We start from the raw sequence: 21,076 nt of genomic DNA on the forward strand, positions 1-21,076 counted from the left end.
TAGCAATGTCTTGCTTCCCAAGGCTTTTACACTGTTTTTCTCTACTCTGCCCAAAAAAATGTTCTTGCTTCCGGAAGAGTCGGCCCTCTCTCCATTCTCAACACTTCCCGGCACTCTTCTAAGCTAACTCGGACGATCTTTCGACATCTTCTCTCTTCACTCCCCTCTGCCTTCTAAAAGTACAAACTACGACTATCTATGTATATGGCGAAGAAGAACTCTCAAATTCTGAACAGTTGAACTTGAGCCAAACTGAATGGAACTAGAACCCCTTTAACGAAGGTGGCCTTCCGTATTTATAGAACTTCAGGGTGAAGAGCTTTTCTCTCAAATGATTGCAATGATGGGATGTCATTAAATCTCTGTCTGATGCGCCGATTAATTGTCACCGAAAAGTTGATTGTACTTGCTACAGTGTGTCGTTAACGGCTTGTCAACTAAATNCAAAAGAATATTCTTGATTTCACAAGAGTCGGCTCTCTCGCCGTTCTCAACATTTCCCGACAGCCTCTCGAGCTAACCAGGAATGGTCTTTCGGCTTCTTCTCTCTTATGATTGCACTGATGGGATGACATTAATTCTCTGTCTAATGCGCCGAATATTTGTCACCGAAAAGTTGATTGTACTTGCTACAGTGTGTCGTTAACGGCTTGTCAACTAAATTCGGATTCGACCGTCATCAACTTTCTGTCCCATAATGATTTATTAAGCTTTCACCTTGATGCACCGTCTCTATTCAACCTTCTTCTTGAGCAGATCTCCACGAACGCATACGATCGCGTAGCTTTGCGATCGCAATCTTCTAATGTGCTCGAACTCTGAATTCTTTGGATCGCAATTCGGCCTTATGCCAAAGCATTTTCCTACACAAAATACGTAAATTAGCTGCTTTAGCGCGATGGGCGCACGCAATCGCAATGTTCTCAACTTACTACTTTTGGACACGATTCTACACATTTTTACCGTCGCAATCCTACATTGTTTTACATCTTTGCGTTGTAATAACATGCATTTCTGCCCTTTATCACACCCTCAAATTTAAAACAATGCTTGTCCTCAAGCATAAACTAAAGATTTCCTCTAAAGAGTCAGTCGCCTTTTTCTTTCCTAGATTTCTCGAGGTTCTTTATTCAATTCTTATGAACCAAAATCTCCTTAATTCCTATCCTGGTCTTTTTTTAAAATATTTCTAAAATTTAGGGACCGCAAGTTTAACCTTCAAAAAGACTTTACTTGTTTCCAGAGCATCGCATGATTTATTTCAAAAAACTTTTTTTCAACTGGGGTGTTTTCGAATGATTTTTTTATCCTTGCGTAGTTTAGATATTCTTTCTATGACCTTGTGCTGATCTGAGTGCCTAGCCTTCGTTTTGACTTGCCCCTATGGGTGTCATGCAGACATCCAACTACGAGCAAGGCGCTCTTCCTCAGACTAAACTCATGCCAATTTGGCAGCGGAGTTGCGATCATTTTATTTATGTGTTGATCATGATTCCTACCTTTGTTTTAGCTTGCCTCCACTGGTGTCATGCGGACATCCAACTACGAATAGGATCCGATCGCAAGGTTGAAAATAAATACCGCACCCCCAAATTTAAATACAGCAATGTCCTCATTGCTGAAAGATTGAAAGAATTCATGCGATGCTCTTAGGAGGTTTCGTAAACGTTAGTTTGAAAGAAAGTTGGTGTACCACTAACTTCTAGAAATATTTCATGAATTGACTGTCCTAAAATTAAGTTGATTCTAGTACATGCGATGAGAAATATAGGCATACATTTCATCATTGAAATCATAATTGGCATAGAAAAACAATGCGGTAACTTACTAAAGTAATCAATATTTAATGATTACACCAACTAAAGAGGATGCGATGATAAAATTATCAAAGTTTAAAATGAGATTCGAGAGTGTAAAATTTGGAATAAACAAAGTCAAGGATAGATATAACCCTCAAATTTGCTCTGTTGCTTGCATCATTTGTGATCGCATCCTTCTTTGTGGCGAGCCGATTTCTTCGATTGCGGTGGTTGTCCGAACTAGTCATGTATTTCGGTTATCGTGTAGCTCCCCCGCAATCGTTCACCACAAATGTTGCAAAAAAACATCGAGAGGGTCAAATAAAAGACAGAGTTAACAAAAAAAATTTCTCTCTCTCTCTCTCTCTCTTTTTTTAGATGCAAAAGGACTAAAAGGATATAGAAATGATGATGGATATAAAGAGATAGAATTAAGTTCATGAATTGAAGATTTCAAAGGATACTTCAAAAAGATCGCGTTCCTGATAAATTTGAATCGCATAACAATCGTAGGGACCGCTTGTTCCTTTCAATCTGGGCTTTTTATGTCTAATGTGGCTTTCTCTTCTTTTCTCAATCTTCTGGGATTTTGATTGCCTCAATCTGGAGCTTTTTCCCATTAACGATCATCATGAATTGTTCCTTATGTACATCAATTTGAGCGCGATCGATCGATAGGAATGGTCGTCCCAATATGATGGGCGCATCTTCATCTGCTTTATGATCCAGAATGATAAATTCTGCCGGTAGAAAGAATTTAGTGGGATCATAGTATTTAACCTTTGCGTTACTGCCACTATAGCGATCTTTTCTTCATCATTCTGTTTCTTTTTCAATCTTTGCAGGAATGGTGGTAGTTGTACTTCTTCTGTCTCGTGTTCTAGAGGCTTGTAAGTGGACGCAACTTCTAGGTTCATCTTCTCGGGCTTTTCTGCATCATATTTCAACTGGTTCTTGGTTTTCACTGTATCCAGGTTGGTTCATCAGCTTTCTGTCCCATAATGATTTATTAAGCTTTCACCTTGATGCGTCGTCTCTATTCGGCCTCCTTCTTGAGCAGATCTCCGCGAACGCATACGATCGTATAACTTTGCGGTCGCAATCTTCTAATGCGCTTGGACTCTGAATTCCTTGGATGGCAATTCTTCCTTGCGCCAACGCATTTTCCTGCACAAAATACGTATATTAACTGCTTTAATGCGATCACAATGTTCTCGACTTACTTCTTTTAGACACGATTTTACATATTTTTACCGTTGTAATCCTACATTGTTTTACATCTTTGCGTTGTAATAATGAGCGTTTCTGCCCATTATCAGGAACTCAGTTACATAAGATTGAATTCCTCCTCCCCAAAGTAGAGGTAAGTAGATAGATTACTCCCTTAAAGGCTGATTCAAGGGCTTGAACGATGTGGCGCCACACACCTTCTCATGGCCCGAGAGGTATTCACACATAGTGGGACTATGTTGTATTGTTCATTAGACGGATCAGTGGTACTAAAGGAGTTAGATATAACTATAGGGGCAAAACGATAAATTGGTCTAGCTGAACTTACAAGCATCTGTGAAGGATTATCGTACTGTTGATTGGTTATATCCGATGGACACAAAAATATATCTGTGGTGAGAAGAGTGCAACTGTTCGATTTTAGTGGAAAACCTGGCAATTAACGGATGGTGGATCTCGTGGCTAAAGAGTTTAATCAGCTATTTACGTACCGTTGGAGCTTCGAGCCATAGGTCCATAAGGTCCACTTGGTAGCTCAATGAATTCAAGTTGAGAATCAGTTTTTGGTCAGTTTGAAGTGTTCAAATTGACAAGAGGGAGTTTGGTTATATATGATATAATTAAACGTGTCAATTATATATGATATAGTTGACATGATATATGAGATACATTACTTGGAGGAAAATGATATAAATATGATTTATATCTAGTGGAGGAGAAAAGAACTATGGTTTATATGTTGCATATGATGTGATATTAACTATAGGTTATAAATCTAATATGTTTATATTTATTTCTAATTAAACAATTATAAGATAATTGTTGGCAGTTTTTTCTCCGTAACCAAATGAGATAGTGGGAGGTTGCAATTAGTTTTCGTAACTAAAGGATAAAATAAAAATGGTTTTCATTTTGCAAAGTGATCAGATAGTCGCTCCCCGATTTAGTACATTACCCATCGTCTAGTAAACAAGATCCTACACGATAGCTTAAGTTGTCCTAAACGATCGTGTACACGCGTGGATTACCTAAACAATCGCATAGGCTTTTCTTAACGATCACGCACCCGAGCGATTTTACTAAATGATCAACCCCATTTTACTACACGATCGTGCACCTTTTGCTAAACGATCAAGCACGCGTCTATATGATAGAGTTCAGATATCTCCCATTTACTTGGTCATGGTAAACGATTGTTCCTTTCTCATTCCCTCTACCAAATCCAACAGAGCCCACACCTCTTGGATTCTCACTCCGAGAATATCGAGGTTTCCGAGTGGTTGTGTCCTCCTTGCTGCCAGTTCGTGAGAAGCCGTTCGGTGGTAGACGAAAGCGAGATTTCCTGGATGATAGCCTTGGCGAGCGTAGTGACTGCGTGAGTTGCCAATTCCTGACGAGAGCGAGAGTTCAAGGGAAGAAGTGTTCTTCAACTGGTATGTCTCTCGTTCCTTTGCATTTAAGTTTGAAAAGCATGCCATAACTTATTGTTAAATGCATAACTTGTCTGTTTGATTATGAATGCGGTATTTCTATCACAATGAATTTGGAACGATCTTGCTTCCACTCAGAGGTACTCTTTGACAAGAGTTCCTTTAAAGATTTCTTTAAGAGCATCATGCCTGAGTTGCACAAACGGCTGTTCGAACGTTCCCCTTAGGGACTCCATGATCTCACGGGCTGTAAGCATGGGCTCATGCTTCTTGGCTAGGACTTCGGTAAGACTAGCCAAAATATACACTTGGGCCTTTTTGTTCGCCCTTGTCTAGTGCTCATGTGCCTATCGAACGTTTCGAGGAGCATTTTAAGCAGGAATGGGAGGACAATCCTCCATTAGGACAAAACAAAGATCGTCGATTATTAAAATCGTGTTGATCGTGGTTTTCAAGTAGCATAATTTTTTCCAGTTAACTTATCGGCGGCGAGAAAGTTTAGAGTAGCGGTAGCCATTATATAAATTGCTAAAAATGACAAACTATTTTCAAATTAGTTTATTTTGCATTAATTATTTAAACAACCAATCGATTTTAGCAAAATTCTAATGTATCCTAAGTGACATCTAATTTTGCAATGATGTTTCAGTGAGGCTGGAGAAAAGTCACCGTAGAGTGATCAAGTATCCCTTCATTGAAATGAGACATTCTTAACCAATAGACATAACAACTTCTTGTTATTGTCACTATTAGTCACCACTGTTCGGTCTAGAATACGTTAAACTAGCTTAACGATTCTTGTAAGTGTAACTCCTCATTTTAAGTCCTAGAGTTCCACCCCAATGAGCCAACCATAGGAAAAACCAATTAGGACATGAAACTAAAGCAACCCTATCCATTTCTGGAGGTTGAATAAAGCGTCATGCAAACCTACCATTCTTTAGGTGGACATCCACGATACCACGAGGTGATGCATGAAACTTTAGTTCGAACTAATAAGAGAGACCGAGGGATGTGCTGTCACACATCCGGCTCCCACTTACTATAAACACTCTTTCCATTCACCTTGATATTGACCTACCCAAATGTCATCCATAGGGGGACACTCATGGTGCCTCAAGGCCGAGTGTAGATCTCATGGTGTGAATTTTCAGAAAGAAAAGTGTAGAGAAAAACTGAAGTATCATACTCATTTTCCTCCCACTAAGTGTTTTACCTAGGGTTAATTAACTTAAGAAAAATCAGGCTAATGATTTTAACTAAGTGAAAGTTTAATTTGCTAAAAAACAACACTTGTCTTTGATGATTAAACAATTTTGATTGAATTATTATTAAACTCTTTAATAAACCTTAATCAAACTTGCATGCATGTATCAAATATATATAATTCACCTTTCCAGGTAGATTCCTAGGTAGGGGTGTGACGTTTTCGTCATCTTAAGTACCCTAGCCTAGACAGAACCCGCCTATGCAAAAGGTCCCTAAACCGATTAAAAAATCAATTTAATCCTATTAAACCGATTAAAAGATTAAACTAAGATTTCTAATCTCATTAGAAATGTGATCTTAGGTTTATCTTAATCATATTTTAAGACATTTTAAGAAAATGATTATAACCCAAGGTTTGCATGCAACTCTTTATTATTGATTTTAATTCTAATTTCATTTAATTATGACGATTATAAATAAATGAAACAATTAAAATTCATTCATTGCATGCTTGACATACATCGGTTAATCATAACAATTATAAATTAACCTAACGTAATGTCATGCATCATGCAATCTCAATTTCATTACTAATATATATATAACATTTACATATGATAAAGTAATGAAGAACATTAATAACATTCTTTAAAGAAAATATAAATTCATACTTTATACTATAACACTTATAATATATATGATGTGTATATGTTATTAATGCATGCATATATATAATTTAACAATTATACTATATGATGCATGAACATGCTATATAATTTAAATCATGCATATTCTAATATTATAACCCTTATAATATAAAATGATGCATGATGATAAATGTATAACCTATGGTGGGATTTTAAAGTCTATATGACATACAATATGACATATATTTAAATAAAAGAAAATAACATGGCTAACTATTACTTTAATATAAGCCATTTCGTTCGATATAAGTGAATCGGGCCTTGAACCACTCAAACCAAGCCATGAATCGGTCCAATCGCCAACCAAACCGTTCGAATCGAACGAACCACGAGTGAATAGGAGAAGTTTCTCTACATCACAGCGTCGCAGTGCTGTGCCTAGCGTCATGATGCTACGGAGAAATTTCTCTATTTGCTACTCAGAGCGTCGCGACGCTGCGATGTAGTCTGCTACTGCATAACATCATTCTCCTTCGATCCGATGTCCAAATCCAGTCCAAAAATGCTAGAAAACCTCCTTGAAATCATGAACGAACTCGATATACAAATGATATAGACCAAAAAGCAATTACTTTCGCCCCAAAAAACATGGGCCCTTACAACCAAATTTGTAAAAAAAACAAATGTTGTAAAATCTATGCCCTATCTCGAAACATCCATGCAATCAAACCACATAACAATAATCATTCATCACCATGAAATTTAAACAGATGCACAGATCAAAAACTTCACCTTCACTGTAAAATTATTTTAAAAATGGAATTTTAAGGTTAAAACCTGGCTCTGATGCCATTGAAAGGAATCCTTGTGAAGGGGACTTGGCAGCAGAAGCGGATATTCCCAATTCCCAATCATTTTTTTGAAAAAAGGAAAAATTTTTTTACAGCTTATGCCATTGGAAAAAATAAATTCATACAACATGCATTTTGGAAAGAATAAATCAAAAAGTTAGGAAAACTTATCGTTTGAAGACGTTCTTCAATTGGAATCCCTCGCAAACATACCATGAAGGAGTACTCCAGTATTCTCTGGTGGAATCCTAAGAGTGTGCGGGCTCTAGAGTGTTTGTGGAATGTGAGGGAGAAGGGAAGAAATTTTGATGGAGGATCAAACCTTGGGAGGCTAAAAAAAACTTTTACAGAGAGCAACATTCTTTCTGTGTTCTTTTTTTTTTTTTTTTTTTTTTTTGTTCTTCTTTTTACAGGTCTATTCAAAGATAGACCTCCACCACTTCTTACTGTGAGTGGTGGAGGAAAAATATCGGGAAGAAGATTGTAACTTCCCTCCCTTTAATTTTAACTTTAAAATCAAATAATTAGAAAAATACTTTAATATAAAATAATTAATAAATAGTTTTAATTCACAATTAAAATTATAACAAAAATATATAATAACCAACTTATTATATATTATGCAATCATATATAACATATAATATATAATTTCTTTTCTCTCTCTTATGGTATTTAATATAAATCATATTTACATTAAACTTTAATTATATGAATCTAATTCATATAATTAACATTTGAATCATATTCAAACATTTAATTCCTCTCATAAATTCTTTATATTATAATGTATCAAATACATTATAGTAATTATATCATATATAATTACATAAACTTAATTGTATCATATATAATTAATTCCCTCAATTAATTTGAACAATTCAAATTAATACAAAACTGGATTCTCATAAAATTCGATGAGCTACCAAAGGGATCTCATGGACATGTAGCTTGAAGCTCCAACGGTTCATGATAATTAATTAAACTTTTTAATTAAATTATTCACTATCTGTTAACTGTCAGGCATTCCACTAAAGACCGACAGTTGCACTCTTCGCACGACAAATATATTTCTATGTCCATTGGATATAACCAATCCATAGTATGACGAACCTTCACAAATTGCTCGTAAGTACAGTTGGGCCAAATTACTGTTTTGCCCCTATAGTTACATCTAACTCCTTAAGTATCATTGATTCCTCTAATGAATAATAAATCATAGTCCCCACTATGACTAACCTCTCTCGAGCCAGGAGAGGTTGTGGCCCCACAATGTTCAAGCCCCGGAATCGGAGCAATTTATCTACTTTCCCCAACATTGGGGAAGGAGTGAAATCCATCTTGTGTAGTTGTATTCTCAGTTCCTCAATCAGACGAATCCCCTAAATGGTAGGCATGTTGAGTCGGCGATCTGGCCACTCTATCATGCAAATCGAAGGACCGCCTTCATAGGCAAGAATTCACAACTCATTCACGATTCAGGTCGTGTTACCTATGGTCATCCTGATGAAATGGAAGTCTCTATTAAGAACGGTATTATATAATGAGACTAGTCATTTCGTAGTCCGATCTTATTCAAACTCCTTTGTATAGAATGTCTCCACTCCTTTGTATAGAATACATAAAACCCACCTTCCACAACTTGTTGGATTATGGTAATTTTTTGCTTTAATTCCGTTATAAAGTGTGATTAATATTGGGTTTTGCAATAATAGATTATTAATATATAATTAAGAATATGACGTCTCTCTCCACTTTCAAGAATGGAGGGTGGAACTAATTTGTTGAACAATATTAATTGTGATCCAATTTGTGATGACTAGGAAATGGAAATTCTTAGCTAGTACAATTTAATTAAATTGATATCCAATGAAAGATTTAGATAAGTTGATGTTGGGATGATTATTTAATAAAAAAGAAAAATAAAAAAAATAAAAAAAATAAAAAAAATAAAAGATGTCGGAGTGATTGACAAAATACATATTGTTGGTTGATATTAATATTTGTCCTGCCAAAAAGATCAATAAAGTGTATGATTAATGAAAGAAAAATTAATAAAACAAAGGGATAAAGTTAAAAAAATATAGTGTATTTTCAAATTATTAATAAAAATGGGGTATATGAAAAAGTATTTTTAAATATAGGTAGGAATGGAAAGTATAGACAAAAGTAAGGTAGATAAATCATGTATGGGGTACACAATTAGCATTTAGAAGAATCGTGTACGGGATACACAATTAGCATTTAATCCAGTCAGCACCACGTCGGCTGACTTGGTTGACCGGTCGCATAGAGACTCGATTTTTTTCTTTTTTCTTTTTTTTAAAAATAGATTTTATTTTTTAATCAAATATTTACAACAATATTAAGACTTTATGACCGGATCCACAAATTATTTCATTATTAAACTTAATTAATTATATTTAATCTACAATGAAAACATAATTATTCTGCACTCATATTAAAAAAAAAAATAGATGTCATGATACTAAAGAAGATTTACAATTAGTTCTTTAATTTGAAAATAGAAGTTTACATGAAGTTTAAAAACGATCCTTCTGGCCCTTACCCCACATGGGGTTGTCTTTGTATTCCTTTAAATTAGGTTCACCTTGCTATCGTTGTCGTCTACGACAAATACGTCTTCGATCAATGTCAGTAACATTGAGTCGTCTTGTTTGTTGAATAATACTTTCTATGTTGACCAATGTTTGGTAACACATTGAACCCAACTCTGGTAAGTTGTGTTGCACTGAATATTGTTGTACATCTCCGATAAAATTATTCTGTACGATAAAAAAAATATATATTAAACAATATTCATATCATATATATGGAAAATGTCTAATTTTAAATCTCTTACCATGCAATAATAATAAGCGCCGTCAGGTGTAATAAATCGCCTCGTGATTGAATTGTACCAGAAAAAGTAGTCATCTGATACAGTTGACCCATTTTTTATTTCTCCCTGTGCACAACGATCATGTCGTCCGTGCCAGTAGGATATATATTCCGCGTGAATTCGACGCCAGTCTTGGTCGTGCTTTCCTTTCAAATCAATCTGGTGTAGTGCTGAGAGTGTATAGGACAACGAATGTATCGTTTGTCGCAGACCAAACTGTCTCAATACACGATCTGGATAATGCCACTCTACTATATGGAAGCATATAAGAGGGCTAACGGTCAACCAGATGTCTTCACCATCACGACAGTAATCAGGTAATGATGACCAAATATCTTGTGTGTATGGCGTTCAATTAATCTGACAAAAAAAAAAAAGATAAGTATACATCCAAAATGTTTTAAATATTCACTTATATATACATTTGTTACCTTTCGATATACTAGCAACATATTTGTTGACTGTTCAAAGGCAGCTAATACACCACTTCATCTAAAATTATAAAAAATACAATGAAATAATACCTAGCACTAAGTGGACGATGATCTGAGGCCTGTAACTGGACTTATAGTGCTATAATTGGAAATCTATCCTAAGTCCATACCTGTAGGAGTATCAGTGGCCCCGCTATTTCTAACACTTGTACATTGGTAGCCCGACAAAGTTCTCTATAAAGCCATGCAAGACAGGCATTCATCCACGAGGCATCAGGTACCCAACGCTTGTGCAACGCTTGTTCATCCACCCATAGCAGTACTCACCATCATGTGATTGGGTCCATTTTTCCAAGTCAATATCTGAAAAATATTCATGACATTCAGGGTTCAATTGTTTCAATGTTTTCATGCACCGAATGAACTTACGCCTTTGGTGTTGATTTCCTGCCTTAAACACCAAATCTTTTAGTTGCTTTAACTTATATTTCGTATTGAAATTACTGGTAACATGGTGAAGAAAATATCGATGGTATGCTCTAGTTTCACTCTAACCAATTTCCTCATTATTAATTGCAGCAAGAATGCCTTATGTCTATTAGAAATCAAGAAAATACCATCTCTTTGAGTAACGTATTCACGCAATGCCCACAAAAATCATGACCAACTGAACGAATTTTGACCTTCAATAATAGCAAAAGCAAGGGGAAATATATGCCCATTTGCATCAATAGATAAAGCGGTCAATAATTTTGCCTTATACTTTCCGTATAGATGAGTTCCATCGATCTGGATTATGGCCTACAATGTTTGAACCATTCTCTTGTAGGATTGAAGGACCATAAAATTTGACAAAAAATAGTCATACCTGGCACATCAGACGGAAGGAAATACCAATTTAATCGTGTTCGCAAGAGCACTCAACCAATACGGAAGCTCTGAATATGATTTCTCCCAATCACCAAACACAACAATCAACGCTTTTCTCTTGGCTTACCACACCCATCTATAATTAATATTATAGCCATATTGTTTTTTAATTGCTTCTTAGAGTAGGGCCACATGTACTCTAGGATCAGCTCTAACCAAATTTTAGATTTCGATACTCATAAAATTTGAATCAAGCTGTGAAAAACAAACATGAGTGTTCCCCTTGAAGTTTGGTGATTTCGAACATCCCATGAGTTTTACGTCGACATGCCCGTAACCTCCAATCACAACCATTCTTTCACTGTTTACATCTGACATACCAAAGATCTTGATTTGATTCCACTACAATAATATCTCATAGTGTTCTGTCACACAATATTTTTTTACCACAAGCTGTAAATCTTCTTTAGTATTAAATAAGATTCATTTCTATATTAAACTACAATTATCTATACATATACACCTTTCCTCCAAAGTTGACCCTCGTTCACATGTTGAATTGGTAATTTTTCAGTCTATTTGGGTGAACATATCCGATGGTACCAACTCAAGATCATGTTCCCCACTACTATAGTTTCCAAATAATTTATCAACTTCAACATTAATATCACTGTCTCCATCATTTTCAGGATCAAGAATAACTAAATCTTCAAGATGCATCGACATATTTATTATGATTTTTTCTATAACAAAAAAAATATGTTAATATGTCAACCCAACAAAATCAGCTCAACAAAATCCAATTTCTAAGTTCAACATATGAGATCTAAATATTATAAATTTAAATCAACCCAAATCTAAGATCCATAAACTATACATTTAAATTAGCCCAAATAAAAGCAAAATAATATATCCATGAATCATACATTTAATTTAGCCCAAATGCAAACAAAATAATATATATATATATATATGAAGCAATCTTCATTTTTATAAAGATATACATATATTTTCTTAAATTAACCCAACAAATATGCCAACATAATCATCCAAAAAAATAACTCAACAAAATCTAATTTCTAACTTCAACATATATCCAAAAATAAATATGGATCCATAAACTACCCATTTAATTCAGCCCAAATGCAAACAAAATAATATATATATGAAGATTATACATTTAAATCATGGATCCATAAACTATACATTTTTTTAACTTATCCTCATTTTTATAAACAAATACATATATTGGAAAAAAATTAAAGAAAAAACTTTACCTCCAAAGAAAACGCTTTGGAGGGAGAAAACCTTTCGGTAGATCGGTTCACGGCGGAAGCAACAAGAGAAAAAGCTCACGGTCGGAGGAAGAAATGAGGCTATAGCGGTAATGGTTTTCGAATGGTTTTCAAAGGGAGGAAGAAAGATTCATATGGTTTTCGGATGGAGATGGAGGAAGAAGAGGCGCCGCAGTTTAATGGAGAACAAAGTCGTATACCCGGTACACGACTTAGGGTAATCATGTACCAGTCAACATTGCATGACTGCTACATTGGCAGTCTGCGCGTACCAGATGACAGGCACTCGTGTACTGGATACATGATTTACATCTAATCGTGTACTAAGTACACGATTAAAAAACATATTTTTGTCAATCTTTTTAGTCCTACTCTATTTTTGTTAATATATATTAAAATAACATTATTTAAACAAAAAATATGGGAAAAGATGTGAAAATATATGTAGTTAGAGAAAAATCGTATTTGATTTGATGTTTACATGTTTTGTGTTGATTCAAACATAGTTTAATAGATAAGGACATTAACTAATCATATTTAAAAAATTAATTGATGATTCGATTTTCATCTCAACAATTATCTTTTGAATTAAAACAGTGTTGTATGCTTTCGGCAAAACCAAAGTTAAGAGAATAAGGAATTTAACGATCTCAAGAATTAATGATCCTTGAATTCCACAAATCATACGGTGAGTTTTTCAGTTTCCAATTTTTTTTTTTTTTTTTGTCCAATAAACTTTATAGTTTAAAATATTTCTAATAAATTCTTTAAACTTTCAATTTTTAGGTCATTAACTAATTTGACAATATCTTAAAATTCTCAAACCTATGTATTGAACTCAAAAATGAATTAAGGTTTAGAATTTTATTTAACAAAAGAATTAAACTTGTATCGGAGAGTTCGTTTGAAAAATATTGAATATTTTAGAGATCTAATATTACAAACAAAATTATATAAAAGTTTAAAAACTTGTTAAATATAATTAAAGTTTGTTTAGGATTGTCCAAGACAAGATCTAAAACTCACAAACGAACCCAAGTCCAAAAGGTACAAGGAGGCAAAAGGAACACGCATCCCGAAAGGAAAAGGTCAATGCCTCAGGATTTGAACCAACCAATCGAGCCGGTAATTATATACCAATCGAAAAATAATTAAATTATGCTCGGTCTAGCACCCTAAAGCCTTGAGCACCAGAAATAACTACTCCTGATATGGTCAAAATTACACATAATTGCAGGTGACTGTTAGAGGAAGGATATTACAAAAAAAAACTCCATTTGACGACGCTAAAGGAAAAGAGTAAGTAATGTCCAAATGAGTCCCGTCCTTTTTGTGTACTTAGTTGCACTATACACTCCCATGCTAATTTAAGCATATAAGTGTGGTAGGCTCGAGAACATATTGATGTAAGAATCTATGCAAGTTAATTGGAAAGCAAGAGTTGATTGATGGAAGCAAGCAGAAGATCAAGCCTACAAAAGATTTATAACGACTATGAATGCGGATAAGATTTGAGTGTCAACAAAGTTGAAAGATCCTACTTTTATTGATAGAAATTCAAAGTTCAGAAATTGAAATTTTATGTACAATAATTTAACCATAATTTTTTAAATGAAGAGAGAGATGGCTGAAATATAGAAATGGTATCCATCTCATATTTCCATTTCATATCATATATTTCCATTTTGTGAAATGTGGCATCCATGTCATATTTCCATAAAGAAAGAGGGTGGGGAATATGAACTTGATTTGAAGACAGCCACTGCAAAATTTCTCATCCATTTTTTTACTTGAAAGAGTTGCAAAAACTTGGGAGGTAGAAATTTGTTTAATTAACTTTTAAGTGGGATTTTCAAAAATAAAAAAATATGAGAAATTATTTATACAAAATAGTAAAATTTATTTTTCATTTATAAGGATTGATAGACCGATAAAAATCTATCAATGTCTATCAATGATAAAAATTGATAGTAGTCTATCATTGATACTATGTGATAGATGTTGATAAAAAAAAAAAAAAATTTATTATTTCTATAAATAGTTTGGTATTTTTTTTATCTATGAAAATTTTCTAACTTTAATATTTATTATAAAAAATAAATCGATATGTGAACATCACATCTTGAGGTACGTCTATGTTGGTGGGTAATTTGTAATTTACAAACAACTTTTCAATTCTTTTAAAATAGGTTTGAAAACCATTTTTTTTCTTTAATAGAAAAACAAACAAATAACAAGCCGATAATTTAACATGCGGGACATTTTTTAGAATAATTTTTAGAAATCATAATTATTAATAATTATGCCTAATAAACAAGATTTAAAATATCGTTGGAAATGAAAATATTGAGGTCTCAATTTTATTGAAAAAATATTGATGAATCCTTTTAAAAAATTATAAAAATAAAAATATGTAAATTAACTTAAAAAATATTTTGAGATTTTTCAAATAAGTTAACAGAATTACTACTTATATTATATTAATATTAGTAATATTTTGTTTTCCGATAGAAATGTTCATTCACTCATCTTGTTATTGTCAACATATCTATAAAAAATTAATACCATGCTAATAACCCAAATTTATGACATGTAATTTAATTCCTAAGATCCAAGGGTTCTAATAAATTAAGAGAATTAATATATTGTTTCCAAAACAACGATTGTGATATATTTTTTTATAAAATAATAAGAAAAAAAGGGAAATTGAACATTATAAACCTTGGCTGCTTGTTAATATCTGCTTTATTATTAATTGACACCAATTCTCTAGATATATAAATATCTTAATTTACACAGATTCCCTTTATTTTTTTGTTCTTCAAAACGCATTTTTTTGAATTGGCTTATGAATCATATCAGCCAGCTTTTTACACCCAAGAGGAGAGAAGGAAACAAAACAAATAAATAATAATAATAAGAAGAAAGAATTTTGTGATTATTTATTTCATAGGTAATAGAACCATTTAGGCTAATAATTAAATATATATAATAAAATCTAAAAACGATAGACTCTTGTCATAAATAGATTCTATAATCACTTTTATCAATAATATAATCTATCATTGAGCTAGATCTAAATTTTGTTATATCTGCAAATTTTTTTGGATTATGCTATACTTTGCTATTACTTTAATCTTGATTGTTATATTTATAACTACCCCTTTATTTATTTTATCAATTTTGTCCTACCACTTTTAAAATGAAAAAAGATCAATTTGATTGAAATGGCAATTGAACCATTAAAATCAAACTAATATGACTCGTGAATAGGATATAAACCATAAAATCAATAAATTAAAACCCAAAGTTTAAAAATGAAACATTTAAAAGGGATTTTAGAAAAATAAATAAATAAGGGACATTATTTGCACAAAATAGCAAAATTTAATCATTTTAGACTTAGTTTCTTTTACTGATAAACACTGATAGACTTCTATCAACCTCTATCAATGATAGATTTCTATCCGTTTCTATCATAGATAGACATTTCAGTATTTTTTTTTTTGGTTATTTTTTAAATACTTTGACATTTTTCTATATATGAAAATTTTTCACTTATGAAAAATGACATAAATTAGTTAAATTCAACAAGGGTAATTAATAAATATACTCTTGAAAAAGAAAGAATGATCAACTGGATTTGTGGAACCATGTGGGCTTGTTCATATTGTTATACAGTTAAAAATGAAAAGTTCCAATATAATTTCAATTGTTTCTTCTTTAAAAAGACACCATTATATTCCAATTTATCAATTAGCAGTGGATATATATCTCATTTGCGTTATTGTTGATCTAAAGGCTTCAGCTGTTGGTTTGTGTTTGTTGAGTTTTGAAGTGAAGTTGGCAATTCTTCTTCATTATTATTCCCCACTTTGAATTGAACTTTATCTTTGCTCTTTCCCCACAAAACTAAGTAAAGGCCTATAATTATCACAGCTGCTCCAATAACCCTAAAAAGTAATGAAATTTCTTTAGTGTTTTTCTTAGTAGAGAGCTATTTGTCTACTAACATTGAGGGAAGATGTATGTAACTTTTTTCAATATAATCATTTGATTTTTTGTTTTTAGTTCGTAAAAAATTAAGTTTATAAACACTTGTTCTATGTTTAAATTTATTGGTTGTTATCTACTTTTTATCAATGTTTTCAAAAACTAAGTTAAATTTTGAAAATTAAAAAAAGTAGGTCCTATTTTGTTAACAATTCGGTTTTTGAGTTTTTGTTAGGTAAGCTTACTTTCACCTCCAAATTTCTTCATTTGTTATCTACTTTTTACCAATTGTTTGAAAAACCAAGTCAAATTTTGAAAACTAAAAAAAAAGTATTTTTTTAAAACTTGTTTTTATTTTTAAAATTTGACTAAGAATTCAACCATTGTATTTAAGAAAAATGCAAATCATGGTAAGAAATGTGGAGGAAATATGCTTAATTTTAAAAAACCAAAAACAAAATAATTACCAAACAGTACTGTAGTTTTTCAAAATGACTTAATTTTTAGAAAAAAAAACAAAAAATGAATAGTTATCAAATAGGACCTAAGTAATTAAAAAGTCATTTCAAACCGACAAACCAAAAGGTTGAATATTACCTTCTTAGAATCCATGTTCAAACCTTGGAGGCATGGGCAGATAAAAATGGGTGGAGTGCTTGAAAGAAGGCATTTATATTTATGAATGTTAAACACTAAAAGAATGAAAAAAAAAATACAATGATCAAAGAAGAAAATATGTTTAAGAATTAGATCAAGGTATTTAAAACTGAAAACATCAACAATGGTTAAGTAGGAAACTTCTAATTTCTATTGGAAAAAAATATTCTTAATGTTTATTAATATAGAGCTAATGAAAAAAGTATAGATCAAGAGGTTATGCTAATTTACATTTGATTTAAATGTCAAATATTCTCCACTTTCTTACGTATTAAAAAATAATAATTATATCATAAATACCAAATATGTAGAAGAAATACGTCTGTAAAGAGTTGACATGAGTATATCTCAACTAGCATGAACTTGGTACTATCAACTTGAGATCGATCTCACACCCCACATATTGTTAAAAAGAAATTATGTAAATTGAGGTAGGTTACCTTCCTAAGCATAGTGTCTCGACAAATATGAATGAACTAACTACAGCAACTATGACCATGTTAAGAGGATTAAATGTAGTTACATACACAGGTCCTTTTAACTTTACCACCGCTCCTTGGAGATAATAAGTAATTCTAGAAGATATTATACCCTGTAATTGACATAACCTTAAATTTAGTTAAAGTGAGTTTACAAATACACGAAGATTTAAGGTGCAATCCTCATCTCCGCGATTGTTGCACTAAAAAATGGCAATTATTTAGTTTTAAATAATATTCATTAATGAGTTTTTTTATATTAAAAAAAAATTACTTACACCATAGAGTGCAGCTAAGAGTATGGAATCTGCATGTTAAGCTCATGCTGATGGATTGTTCCGTTCAAATGCTAAGGCTAAAATAGTACTTTCAACAGCTCCAGCCAAGCATATGAATGTTGTTAGTGTGAGCTCAGCGGTATAACCTTATTGTATGTGTCTATAAGAACCAATATATGAAACAATTAAAGTACTTCTCATTAAACCTTAAATTATAAGAAATACCTCTCAACTTTGTCCTCTCGTTTCAAATAAATCTCTATCTTTATTCTTAATCTTTTATGAACGTGTTTCAAAACTATTTTCGAAGTAAAAACATATCCATTAGAATGTGGAATACGAATATTGAGACCTTGAAATAGTTTGTAGCAATCACACTGTTCCACTACAAGTACACCTGTTCAAATTATGGTTATTAAAACTCCGTTTGATAAACATTTGATCTTTTGTTTTTATTTTGAAAATTAAGTCTATAAACACTACTTCCACTAAAAACCAAAACGAAAAATGAAGACCCCATTTGGTAACCATTTTACTTTTTTATTATTATTTTTTTAAAATGAAGCCTAATGACATTATTTTTACCTCCAAATTTCTTCAATTGATATCTACTTTTCACCAATGGCTTAAAAACTAAGCCAGATTTTGAGAACTTAAAAAAGTAGCTTTCAAAAAGTTGTCTTTGTTTTTGGAATTTGACTATGAATTCAACCATTGTATTAAAAAAAAGATGCAAATCATTGTAAAAAATATAGATGAAATAGATTTAATTTTTAAAAACAAAAATAAAAATAAAAAATTAAATGATTACTAAATGGGGTTGAAATGATTACCAAACGAGGCGAAAGATTAGGAAATTAAAGGAGATATACCAGAAGAATGGTGAAGGCTGAGGAGCAAATACTTGAAATGATGATAACAATGGCAGCATTAACAGGTTCTTGCTTATTTGGAATAGTGGAAAAAGAATGAGGATTAAAATTATTTTGTTTGGTCCAAGGCAAACTCAATAAAGGTCCTTTTATAAGAGTCATCATCATTGCTCCTCCAACTGTAACTAAAGTCCCTATAATCTTTGCTTGGCTTCTTAAGCTTCTAATATTCACCTTCTCCATTCTTCAATAAAACCATAATAATTAGCATCATTAATCAGAAATTAAAATCAATAGTTAGCTCTGTTGGAGCTATATAAGTTTGTGTATGATTAATATATATGTACATATACCTGCAAATCCAAGCCATTAGAAATGTAAAGGCAGGAGGAATATTGCACATGCTTGTTGCAAAAGTTGCACTTGTGTATTTAGTACCAGAGTAAATCAAGCTTTGGGATATTACTGGCCTGTAACACAGAAATTTGAAGTTAATTTCTAATTGTTTATTGAAGTACAACATACGCGATCGAACAATGTAATTGTCAATTTTATATAAAGGTATATAAAAAATGAAATTGTAAAAAAATGTATATGATTTCACTATAATAATTACATAACAGACATAGTGACGATGTTGTTATTACTCCTTGTGAGCGGACCATGCCCACCCGTATATATACTTATTTGTATGTTGAAATAATTTCAGCATGCGTATCCCTAGTACCCTTTTCACATGTGTCATGCTCACTCAACTTCTCACCCGACTACTCACCTTGAATCCTTGCACGCTCCATGTCCACCCAACCTCTCACTCGGCCGCCCACCTTGCACTCTTGGCCCCCTTACACATGCTATGCCTACCTAGTCTCTCACCTGGCCACCCACCTAACCTCTCACCTGGCCGCCCATCGACATCTTGCATGTGCTATGCCCACTTTGCCCCTCCCGTGTGCGTGATGCCCACCAATCACTCACTATGGGTAGAGTGGGGCTAGATGAGCATGACATGCGCTCCTCCTACCTTGAACCCTTCGCGCACCTACCCACCAAACACCCCTAAGCACGTGTCATGTCCACCTAACATCACCTCGCACGTGTCTGCCCACACCTTCCCCCGCCATGCCCAGATCCCAGCGTGAACAGACACATTTATGTAACTATTATAGTAATGCATGTATATATATATATATATATATATATTAACAAAAGGTGGTAGAGTCATTCTTACTCAAGTAAACTGAGGAGAAGAATCTTGGCGAAGATGGAGAGAGTCATCTTAGGTCTTGTTTTCCTGCCATGGAAAATGAGTTAATAAAGATGATAACCCAAAAAAAACAAAAACACACACATATATATACCTATCCAAGACCAAAGCAAAAGGAGTGGCACCAATAAAGTAACGATAAACAATGGTAACAAGTTGGTTCATTCCTTGGTTTAAAGGAGCATTTAAATAATAGACATTCCTGCTGATGCAAATCTTAATGCAATTGCTCCCAAATATGGCTTTGCCTTCTCAAACATTTTACCTGCCTTCCCCATCTCTCTCTCTCTCAATATCTTTGTCAATACATAATTGATTCACAACAAAATAATAGCACAACTTTCAACATGCTTTTATAATGGATTTGTATGCTAATTAATCTTTTGGGCTAATTTATATAATGTGATAAATTATCTAGGAATAACTTTTTGTTTTTTAGGTTTTTCTTTTTCTTTTACATCATCTATATCCTCCCAAGATAAAGCATTTATCTTAAGATGTAATTATCACAATTAAATAATAAAATCGAAATATAATTGTCTAAACTTGAACATAGTTCAACTGTGCAATAAAGCTTCTATTATCAATTTCGAGGTCGGAAGTTTGATTTCCACACTACAAATTATCAAAAAAGAAAATGAATCAAAATGAAAATTTGTCGATAATATAACCATCATGAATTAGTCTAGTGATAAAGAAGGGATATGATTTTGATAAAGGGCTAATAGGTTATGAATTCAATGCATGATAGTGGCTTAATATTCTACGAGTTTCTTTGACAGTCAAATATTATAGAATCAAATAGGTTATCCTATGAGATTAATCATGACTTAAACACTCATGGATATAAAAAAATATTGTCAA

The 21,076-nt window shown here is 32.8% G+C and overlaps 1 pseudogene; it reads right to left on the minus strand.

Annotated features, from left to right (window-relative positions):
* Positions 1–16,327: 16,327 nt before the first annotated feature.
* LOC120068203 lies at positions 16,328–20,490 on the minus strand (annotated as a pseudogene).
* Between the last annotated feature and the right edge of the window lie 586 nt (positions 20,491–21,076).

This window comes from Benincasa hispida, chromosome 12, assembly GCF_009727055.1.
Source record: "Benincasa hispida cultivar B227 chromosome 12, ASM972705v1, whole genome shotgun sequence".
Taxonomy (NCBI): domain Eukaryota; kingdom Viridiplantae; phylum Streptophyta; class Magnoliopsida; order Cucurbitales; family Cucurbitaceae; genus Benincasa; species Benincasa hispida.